The sequence below is a fragment of the Carlito syrichta genome, unplaced genomic scaffold (genome assembly GCF_000164805.1).
Source record: "Carlito syrichta isolate Samal-C Ts95f unplaced genomic scaffold, Tarsius_syrichta-2.0.1 Scaffold305718, whole genome shotgun sequence".
Taxonomy (NCBI): Eukaryota; Metazoa; Chordata; class Mammalia; order Primates; family Tarsiidae; genus Carlito; species Carlito syrichta.
In genome coordinates this window covers 447920-460055 of record NW_007249814.1, presented here as the reverse complement: position 1 = coordinate 460055, position 12136 = coordinate 447920, and the positions used below count along the sequence as shown (strand labels likewise).

Here is a 12136-nt window from a genome sequence, read left to right as displayed (position 1 = left end):
CAGCCTCGCTTGCTGGGCTCCAGCGATCTTCCACCTCAGCGTTCCGAGTAGCCGGGAATTACAGGCATGTGCTACCATGCCCGGCTGATTTATTTATTTATTTATTTATTGTAGAGATGAGGTCTCGCTGCCCAGGCGGGTCTTGAACCCGCGGGCTCAGGCAATCCACTCACCTCAGCCTCCCAAAGGCGCGGGATTACAGGCTGAGCCACCGAGCCCGGCCTGATCAATTTTTTAAATGGCTAAAGGTTTGAATAGACCAACAAAAAATGTATAGATGTCAAATAAGCACATGAAAAGATGCTCAATATTATTAGTTATTAGAGAAATGCAAATTTAAAAGATTGGAGGAAGAGGATCCAAGATGGTCTTCATGGAGCAGCAGACCATCGCCTCTCTCACTGAGCAAGGCAGAAAGTAGGAACCCAGCTGTTGAGACAGTTTTTGGTGGGTGAAACACCCAGCAAAGCTCTCTTTGAATACACAGAGACCAGAAAGCAATGGCAAACACTGGAACCTGGGCACCTCATCCCCGGCTGTGTGCCAGTCTTGCACAAGAACTGAAGCCTTGTCCAGTGAACGAGAAGGGTTGAATGATTCTAAGATGCTTTGTGTTGGTTTCCACCCTCCCAGCCCTGTGAATTGTTGGTCCCATGTGAGAGAAGTCCTGGTCAGGGCACAGCAGCAAGTGACTAGATCCCAAGTAGAATGGGGAACAAAACTCATGCTGGGACAGCTGCTGAGAGCATGCTTTTCACCACTGAAGCCCAAAAGCCAACTCTCAGGCTTGAAAGCTGGCCTGCAGTTTCACTAGCCTGGTGCCCTTGGCCCACAAGATTAGGGAGAATCACCTCCAAGGCCCGTATGCCCACAGGGTGGATCCCTATCCCCTGTCCCATGGCAGAAAACTCATTTTTTTAAGAGCTGATAGTGGACTTCAACAGGGAGGGAGTGACACAAAAGTCACCTGAAGTCTTCCTGGTGGAAAGGCTTCTGGGCAGCAAACTGCAGACAGACAATGGGGACCAATCCCCCACCCACTTTCTGCAGAATACTTTCAACAGGGACTGAAAAACAACTTGACCAGATTAACAACAGGAGATAAAAATTTTCAGCAGGGTGTCCTGTCACAGTGTGGAGCAGGGAGCAGAAGTGAATCCTGCTCTCTCTCTCTTACTGAGTGACCTATGTTGAATGACAGGAAAGGCCCTGGAATGGAGGGTCATTGATAGCATCAGAGCAACAAAACAAAAGAGGAATTACAGAGAAGGAAGAGAGATATGTCACAAATGAGGAAAAATCAACATAAACAACAATAGGCAATCCTCAAGTCCTAAAGAGACAGTGCCTGAAAAAGCAGCTATAGAGTACAAAAAATGGAAACTCCCCCCCAGAAGGACCTGCCCCAGATGGCAGTCACAAAAATCAGAGATTGAATAGCTAATGGACAGAGAAAACCAAGAGTACTAGAAGCAAAACTCACTAAAGTCATACAAGAAGTAAAAGTGGAGTTGGCCAATTTCAGAAAGGCCCATTCTGATATATGGAAATGAAGAACTTCATCCGGAAATTAAAGACACTGTAACAAGCATAGGGAGCAGGATAAATCAGGCAGAGGTAAGAATCTCAGTACTCGAAGATCAAAATATGGAACTAACCCAGTCTGTCAAAAACATTTTTTAAAAAGCTCAAAAAGAAGTAAAGCCTCCAAGAGATGTGGGACAATGTCAAGAAGCCAAATCTAAGCCTGATTTGTATCCCTGAAGCAGAAAGGGAAACTGAGAACACCATGAAACAAGTACTCCATTAAGTCATCCAAAGAAATTTCCCACACCTTGCTAGAGAGGTGACCATTCAAGCACAAGAGAGTCAGAGAATCCCTGCAAAGTATCACATGAGAAAACCATCCCCAAAACAGAGTAATCTGCCTCCACAAAGTAAGCATGAAAGAAAAATTCCTAATAGCCACAAGAAGGAAAAGTCAGACCACCTACCAGGAAAGACCAAACAGAATCACTCTAGATTTATCTGCAAAAACACCACAACCAAGAATGGATTGATTACAACAAACACCTGCATACAAATAAACTAATAAATCTAAAGAAATAAAGGACTTGCTAACATCACACAACCTCCCAAGGTTGAAACAAGAGGAAATTGAAAATCTAAACAGTCCAATAACAATCCAGGAAATCAACTCATTTATAAGAAACCTCCCCCCAAAAAAATCCCTGAACTAGATGGCTTCCCAGCTGAATTCTACAAGACATACAAGGAGGAGCTGATACCAATCTTATTGAAAGTATTCCAGGCAATCAAGAATGATGAACTTGTTCCCATCTCATTTTATTATTTTTTATTTTTTGAGTTGAAGTCTCATTCTTTTGACCAGGCTGGAGTGTCATGGCACACATGCTCTCAGCAACTGTAGCCTTTGACCTGCTGGACTTAGACGATCCTCCACCTCAACCTTCCATGCAACTGGAACTACAGGCATGCACTACTACACCTGGCTGATGTTTTTTATTTATTGTAGAGACGAGGTCTCACCAAGTTGCCCAGGTTGGTCTCAACCAGATGAAGTTGAGGCAATCCTCTCGCCTCGGCCTCCCAAAGTGTTGGGATTATAGGCTTGAGCTACCACACCCGACCTGCTCATTTTATGAAGCCAACATCATACTGATACCCAAACCTGGTAAAGACCCAACAAGGAAAGAAAAGTATAGGCCAATCTCCTTGATGAATAGATGCAAAAATTCTCAAAACATTCTAGCAAATTGAATCCAACAACACATCTCAGGATTTCAGCCACAACCTCTCGGCCAAGTCATCCACGCTCTTCTTCGGGAATGCGTTCATCGTGTCCACCATCCCCATCTGGTTATATTGGCGAATATGGCATATGGATCTTATTCAGTCTGCTGTTCTTTATAGCGTGATGACCCTAGTAAGCACATATCTGGTAGCCTTTGCGTACAAGAATGTAAAATTTGTTCTCAAGCTCAAAGTGGCACAGAAAAGGGAGGATGCTGTTTCCAAAGAAGTCACTTGAAAACTTTCTGAAGCTGATAATAGATGTCTTGGAAGGAGAAAGATGAAAGAATCTTGTGGAAGAAGAATGAAGTTGCTGACTATGAAGCGACAACATTTTCCATCTTCTATAACAACACTCTGTTCCTGGTCTTGGTCATTGTGGCTTCCTTCTTTATATTGAAGAACTTCAATCCTACAGTGAACTACATTTTGTCCATAAGTACTTCATCAGGACTCATCGCCCTCCTGTCTACTGGCTCCAAGTAGATAGACCATTAGACCATGGCAGCTTCCCCTGGCTTACATTGATGGGTGGCCTGTGGTGTATGGGCAGGCAGCAGGGTGGTCAGAGTGGAAGATACAAGATGTTTTTATAGTCTGGAGCTTGAGGGTTTAAAAAATCAACAGAATGTAATTCAGCATTTGTTTATTGGCTCTTTTTGACAGATTGTTGAAATTAAATGAATTGAAAAGGAAAAAAGAATTGGGTTACAAAATCAACATGCAAAAGACAGTTGCATTCCTAGACACCAACAAGCAGGCAGAGAACCAAATGAAAAAGTACAATCCCATTCACAATAGCCACAAAAAAGAAAGAAAGAAAAAGGAATACTTTGGCACCCACCAAAAAGAGAAGCGAGCCAGACTTGGTGGCTCAGCCTGTAATCCCGCACCTTGGGAGGCTGAGATGAGTGAATTGCCTGAGCCTGCAGGTTCAAGACCTGCCTGAGCAGCAAGACCTCATCTCTACAATAAATCAAAAAATTAGCCGTGCATGGTAGTGCGTGCCTGCAATTCCAGCTATTTGGAAGGCTGAGGTGGAAGGATCGCCGGAGCCCAGCAGGTCAAGGCTGCGGTGGCCGGGAGCAGCCACTGCACTCCAGTCTGGGTGACAGAGTGAGACTCCAACTCAAAAAAAAAGAGAAGTGAAAGACCTTTACAATGAGCACTACAGAACATTGCTCAAAGAAATCAAGGACAACACAAAAAATGGAAAAACATCCCATGTTCATGGATTGGAGGAATCAATATTATCAAGATGTCTATCCTATCAAAGGCAACCTACAGATTCAGTGCAATACCTATCAAATTACCAACATCATTTTTCACAGACCTGGAAACAACAATACAGAAATTCATATGAAAATTAAAAAAGAGCATGAATAGCTAAAACAATCCTCAGAAGAGTAATAAAATGAAAAGTATCACACTTTCAGCCTTTAAATGGTATTACAAGGCTACAGTAACCAAGAGAGCTTACAGGACTAGGCACATAGACCACATAGACCAATGGAACAGAACAGAGATTCTGGAAGAAAAAAACACAGTCTTTCAACCAACTCATCTTCAACAAAGCCATTAATAACAACCACTGGGGAAAGGACACCATATTTAGCAAATGGTGCTGGGAAAATTGGCTGACCACATGCAGAAGAATGAAACTGGACCTCTACCTATCACTATATACAAAAATCAACTCAAATTGGATCAAAGATCTAAACGCAAAACCTCACTATAAGAATCCTGGAAGAAAATGTAGGAAACATCCTTATGCACATGGGAGTAGGCATTAAATTATTGACTAAGTCCCCCAAAGCAAATGCCATAAAAGCTAAGATAGACAAGTGGGACCTCACCAAACTAAAAATCTGTTGTGCATCAAAACATCAAGAAAGCAGAGACAACTCACATAATGGGATAAAATATTTGTAAATTATGCATCTGGCAAAGACCAAACTTCCAGGATCTGAAAGAACTCAAATGAAGTGAAAGGAAAAAAAATTTTTTTGAGTGGGCAAAGGGCATGAACAGACACTTCTCAAAAGATGACATACAAGAAGCCAACAGATACATGAAAAAGTGCTCTGTCTTGCTAATCATCAGAGAAATGAAAATCAAAACTACACTGTGATATTATCTAACTCTGATAAGGATGGCTATCATCAATAAGTCAAAAACCAACAGATTTTGGTGCAAGTGCAGAGAAAAGGGAACACTTCTATACTGCTGGTGGGAGTGCAAGCTAATTTAACCTCCATGGAAACAGTGTGGTGATTCCAAAAAGAACAAAAATTTATCTTTCATATGATCCAGCCATCCCTCTCTTGCAAATATACCTGGAGGAATATAAATTGTTCTACAAAAAGATACCTGCACATACATGTTTATTGCCACACTATTCACGATAGAAAAAACATGGGACCAACCGTGCTGCCCATCAAAACTGGTAAAACTCATGTCAATATATGGGATAAATAAAATTACATCCAGTTAGTAGTAAGTCTCCAGAATTTCTGCAATCAGATAAGATAAGAAAGAGAGAAAGATAAGGGAGAGAGGGAGAGAGAGAGGGAGGGAGGGAAGAAGGGAGGGAGGGAGGGAGGAAGGAAGGAAGGGAGGGAGGGAGGAAGGAAGGAAGGAAGGAAGAAAGGAAGGAAGGAAGGGAAAGAAAGAAAGAAAATGAAAGAAAGAGAGAGAGAGAAAAAGCAAGAGAGGTAGGTGAGGGCTTTAGAGAAGTCAAAACCGAGAACTGGCTCACTATTCCTCCCCAGGATCCTAATTATCAAAAACAAAATTTTTAAGCATGTTGGATAAGAATTTGCTGCAAGAGGCAACTTTCATCTCAAAATAAAAACTGACTGAAAGAATCAAACACAAAAAAGTTAAATACTGAGCTCTAACCTTTTAGAGTCAAAAGGAAAAAACAAGGTGAGCAAATACTAAAACTAATTACGACTGGGGAAAAAATATATATATATATATTTATTTCATCCAAAGACAACTAACTTAAAAAGTGAGATAAGAGGAGGAAAAATAGCATCAGTCATAAATTATTCTAATTAAAACTCTGACTTCAAATATATTAGTGTCAGAACAGTTTCTTGGGAACTGGGAACTTAATCTTTTGAAGCTTTAGATATCTCCTCTAGACTGGAATAATAATAGCAACCTACCTTATAAAGTTTTTGTAAAGATTAAATGAAATAATAGAAATAGCTGGGAGCGGTGACTCAGCCTGTAGTCCAAGCACTTTGGGAGGCGGAGGCGAGAGGATTGTCTGAGTCCAGGGGCTCGAGACCAACCTGGACAACATGGCGAGACCTTGTCTCTACAATAAATCAAAAAATTAGCTGGATATGGTGGCACGCGTCTATAGTTCCAGCTACTTGGAAGACTGGGTCGGGAGGATCACATGAGTCCGGCAAGTCGAGGCTGCAGTGGCCATGATTGTGCCACTGCACTCCAACCTGGGTGACAGAGTGAGACTCTGACTCAAATAGCAACAATAATAATAATGCTGTGAGATCAAGGTCTATTATAGATTACACGCTCAACAAAAGGTTGATGATTTCACTTCCTCAATCTGGTTTCCTAATTCACCTGATAAAACATTAGAAAAAACAAACCTAGAAGTAAGAGAGTTGCTTTCTAACTTTATATCATTTTCTCTCTAGCAGAGTTGCATCAGTGTAGTCACCTGCACTAACTTTTCTCCTATACAAATATACTACATTTCTTTTACAAACTATAAAATTTATAGTTGGTTGTCTGAGAAGTAAAAAATAATGCCAAGTAACAAGAATTTTACTTTCTTCCATAATTGAAAGAAAAAGTATAATTGAAAAAGCATTCAGCCAGTCACGGTGGCTCACACCTATAATCCCAGCGCTTTGGGAGGCCAAGGTGAGAGAATTACCTGAGTCCATGGGTTCGAGACCAGCCTAGACAACTTGGTGAAACCTCATCTCTACAATAAATCAAAAAATTAGCCGTGCATGGTGGCACGTGCCTGTAGTTGCAGCTACTTGGAAGGCTGAGGTGGAAGGATTGCCTAAGCCCAACAGGTCATGGCTGTGATGACCAGGAGCATGTCACTGCCCTCCAGCCTGGGTGGCAGAGGGAGATTCTGACTCGAAAGAAAAAAAAAAATTCTTCTGTAAACTAGTAAGTTTGGAAAAGAAAAAAACAAAACAAAACAGAAAGCATCATTTTTAAAGTATTTGAACTTTATCTGGCACACAAGTTGATTCACACAGATTTTAATAATTTACACGTATGGTCAAAATTAAAACTTGTTTGGACATTTTTTTGGCCTGCTACTTGAGAATTTTCAGAGCAAATCTTTGTAAAATTTGATGGGAAACAATAGTTTGGGAGACATTCCTCTTGAAATCTTGACTGTTTTTTTTTTTTGGTTTTTTTTTTGAGTTGGAGTCTCACTCTGTCGCCCAGACTGGAGTGCAGTGGCTGCTCCCGGCCACCGCAGCCTCGACCTGCTGGGCTCCGGCGATCCTTCCACCTCCGCCTTCTGAGTGGCCAGAATTACAGGAGTGCGCTACCACGCCCGGCTATTTTTTTTTATTTATTGTAGAGATGAGGTCTCGTCTGCCCAGAACCTTGACTTTTTAAGTGAAAATATTATGACTCTGATTAGGTACCACTAAATTACTTAAACAAGTGTATTTTCTCTTAGAAACACTTGAAAATATGTACTGTAATTATATATTAAGAAAAAATTTTCAAGTTGAAAAATGAATTAGGAAAACAAATAAAATGTAACATTGTTTCAAACAAACCTAAAACAATTCTAAAAAAATACAAACTACAAAGAAATTTGAAAGCTAATAGAAAAAAATAGAAGACATAACTATTACTAGCTTTGGGATTTTTGAATGTGCATTTAACATATGTCAAATAAAATTTTTGAAGAAAAAGATAATCTAATTTCTTAGAAAATATTTTTTTAAAAGCATATATTATTGTTTTCTCTTATAGTGTGAAGTACCCTTTAATGAAAAGGCAGTTTGGGAATGTTATTTTACTTGAAAATTATTAAATATTTGGTTACTGCTATTATTATTATTATTATTGTTATTATTGAGTTGGAGTCTCACTCATTTGCACAGGCTGGAGTGCAGTGGCGCGAATGCTCACGGCCACCCCAGTGTCAACTTGCTGGGTTCCAGCAATCCTTCTGCCTCAGCCTTCCAAGTAGCCGGAACTACAGACATGTGCTACCACACCCAGCTATTTTTTATTTTATTGTAGAGACAAGGTCTTGCCAAGTTGCCTGGGCTGGTCTCAAACCCGCAGGCTCAGGCAATCCATTCACCTCGGCCTCCCAAAGTGCTGGTACTACAGACCGAGACCGGCCTGTTATTATTTTAAAAGTCACAAAATAAAAGGAAACATGGAAAATTAGAAAAGAATAATTTTTATTATAGAACATTTTTGTATCATTTAAATATTATTTTACTGAGTTAAGTGAATTACTCTTAGTGGTGACATGTTTATAATTGTCTATTTTTGTCAATGAGAATATTTTAATTTTTTATTAAAATTTGTAAGCAACTTGGGCATATTTCATTAAGTGAGGTATACATAAACTAGTAAGTGCAAAAACATTAATTCGTCTCACATGAAAAATTTGTTAAACTTTACACAGCAAGATTTTTCTCTATTGGAAAAGATTTGGCACTAGACTAACTTACTGAGGTTGGCTAGAGTTGTAAATCTTTGGGAAAATTTATTTGTGGATTAAATTTTAAATAATTGATTGTGTGATTTGTAAATCTGGGAAATATTTCTGTGGGATTATATGATTTCTTGAGATTCATTCCAATGTTCTTATTATTCCATATATCACATTAAAGAAAGTGTCAAAGAAAATGTCACTTCAAATGAAAGGGAGAAAGAGAAGGAGAGATAAAGAGAAAGGATGAAAGAAAGAAAGAGGGATTATAAAAACATTAATACATTCATTTATATGTGACTAGATCAGGGTCAAGTTACCCCTTAGACTTAGCCTAAAGGTGGAGTATTAGAGCAGGTGGGCTTGAGTAAAAACACATCTTGCTTTTAATGATGTGTACCTGGGTGTGAACTCCAAAACAGTATCTAAAAGATTATCTCTACAGATAGAACAAACAAGTCAAAAGGAAAAACAAATAATATGATCAAATTGAAATTTTTCTACAATACACACAGAAACAAACACACACACACAAATTATGGATATAAATTGTCTATAATATAGATTCCTTATAAAAAAATCAAAAAGTGAAAGACTTAGTGATCATTAAACAAAATTCAGATTGGCTTAATTCCACCAGAGAAAAATACAAATAGACATTAGACACAGCAAGTTTTATATACATAAACTGAGATTAGGCAATGGAAGATCTGTTCCAGGAAACAGGGAGAATATAGAAGAAAATAACACAGATGATGAAGAAATATAAAAGAAATATATTAAGAAAAAGATTTCTTTCTTTCCTTTTTTTTTTTTTTTGAGTTGGAATCTCACTCTGTTGCCCAGGCTGGAGTAGCAGGGGCACACTCACGGCACCGCAGCCTCGACCTGCAGGGCTCAGGCCATCCTCCTGCCTCAGCCTTCCAAGTAGCTTGAACTACAGTCGTACACCACCACACCCGGCTAATTTTTTGATTTATTGTGGAGATGAGGGCTTACCAATTGCTCAGGCTGGTCTTGAACCCGTGGACTCAGGCAATCCTCTCACCTCGGCTCCCAAAGTGCTGGGATTATAGGCGTTAGCCACGGTACCCAACCTAAGAAAAAATTTTCAACTTGAAAAACGAATTAGGAAAATCATCAAAATGTAGCATTGTTTCAAACAAACCTAAAACTATTTTTTAATACATACATATGAATTGAAAGCTTACAGAAAAAAAAATAGAAGACACAACTATTTCTGGCTTGTTGATGACAAGCACAGAAGTTAATAACTAAACAGAAGATATTGTAGGAGTTTAGAGAAAATGGAACAAAATTTTAAAGCAAGTATAATGGAAGAACACTTTGAACCAAACTTAATATAATAATTATAACAATAAATATATGTTATTTAAATTATCTTAGTGAAAATATCCAGCCTCACAGATTTGATTTGTAAAACAATATCCTGTATTGTCTATGAATTTATATATATATATATATATATATTTTTTTTTTTTTTTTTTTTTTTGAGTTGAATGTAGGGTGCATAGCACTTTCATGGCCACCCCGGTGTCTACTCAGTGGGCTCCGGCGATCCTTCTGCCTCAGCCTTCCAAGTAGCTGGAACTATAGGCGCGCGCTACAGCCACCGGCTAAATTTTGATTTACTGTGGAGGTGACGTCTCTCCAAGTTGCCCCGGCTTGTCTTGAACCTGCAGGCTCAGGCAATCCACTAGCCTCAGCCTCCCAAAGTGTTGGGATTACAGGCTGAGCCACCGAGCCAGGCCTAAAATATTTTTAAGGCAGAAAGACTCAAGGAGAAATAAATGAGTTATATTACTCCTTATGAGTCAGAGAAATACTTAGAATGTGAAGAATACGGCCTAATAGAGGGACAGCAATGAATAATGTTAGCAGTATCAACTCTGGAATTGAATACCACTCTACCACTTACTGGATGTGTGACTTGGAGAGAGTTTCTACATTATTGTAAATCACAATTTCGTTATTTTTAAAAAAGAGGATTATTTACAAGTAACTATTTTGCAGTTTTTGTTTTTAAAGAGATCAATCTGTCTACGTTGCCCAGGTTGGCCTTGAACTTCTGAGCTTGCGAGTACCTGGGAGTACAGAGGTGTGCCACTGCGCCTGACTTTGCAATTGTCATTTTTGGATTAGTTGAAATAACACATGTAAAGTGTTTAGCACAGAGATAAGTACCTATTAAAACGATGCTGTTTGTGATATAAATGATGATGAAGGTAGTAATGATGAACAAAATTTAACTTCTCATTTGCATGAAAGGTTTCTCAATTCTACCTCTGCAAAACTCATTATATTTGTTTCTTCCTCTGGTGTCCTGGCTGTAACCAATATCACCATTCAATGTCTAGTAATAACTTCCTAACTAACTACGCTTCAGTATTTCTTTAACCTTACATAAAAAAGTACATCTCTGATATAAATAACAGGTCTTGTCACTTTTTTTTTAAAGAAAACTTAATAGCTCCCTAGCTACTTATTTATTCGTTTCATGTTTCTGGCTTCGATATAAATATCTCACAAAGAGATTTCTAGATAATTCTATTTAAAATAGTCCCCTTACCTTACCTTATTTTTGTTTCTAGCATTTATCTCGATCTGATACTTATTATATATGGTCATGCATGGCTTAACAATGGGGAAACTTTCTGAAAACTGCTTCTTTTGGTGGTTTTATCACTGTGTGAACATTATAAATGTACTTACACAAACCTAGATGGTCTTGCCTACTACACTTCTAGACTATAAACCTGTACAACATATTACTGTACTGAATACTGTAGGTAGTCGTAATACAGTGGTAAGTATTCCATTTAGTATTCAAAACATATCTAAATATAAATATATCTAAATATAACGTATCTAAATATAAAGATATCTAAATCTAGAAAAGGTCCAGTAACACTAGGATATTATAATCTCATGGAACCAGGTTGCATTGTGGTCTGTCATTGACCAAGATATCCTTACATGGCACATGACTATTTGCATTTTTATCTTTCTTCCGTTCTAGAATATAAATTCCATGGAAGTAGGGACTTCGTCTTTTTTATATACTGGTGTATCCCCAGGACCTATTCAAGTGACTGGAACACAAAAATGCTTAGTAAAAAATATGTACTGACTAAGTGAGTGAATTATTGTTTGTCTTCCCTAGTAGAAGGGGTTGTTGAGAGCCAGAATTTTCTCACCCTTTAACATATTGTGCCTTGTACATGATGGGCTTATAACAGAGAACTAATGAATTTCATTTTAAAGCTGGAAAAATCCTTGGAATATTCAAGAAGATGATGTGGCATATTTGGAAAATGTTTAAAAAGCTATATATTTAATTTGATTGTTTTGGACAAAATAATGTAATGTTCAAAATTCTCCTTCAAAATTAAAGAGATTTTCCAAGTGATAACCTACTGTAAGCAAAACTGAATATGTTGCTAGTCTCTCAATGTCTTACTTTGCCTCCAAATTCAACCTCCACTTTAGTGGGATTATCTGCATCTAACCTCAAGCTGCCCACTCAACACCCCAACACCACTTCAAGATTCCAGGAAGGCTGGATAGTAGCCCATTATCTAGCTTTAATTATTAAATTTAATCTCTTCT

General features: G+C 38.5%; 1 pseudogene across 1 annotated transcript; it reads left to right on the top strand.

Annotated features, from left to right (window-relative positions):
- The first annotated feature begins 2803 nt into the window (after nt 1-2803).
- On the top strand, nt 2804-3514 carry LOC103264767 (annotated as a pseudogene). Its single transcript, XR_002482206.1, has one exon. The product of XR_002482206.1 is annotated as a translocon-associated protein subunit gamma pseudogene (transcript).
- Nucleotides 3515-12136: the final 8622 nt, after the last annotated feature.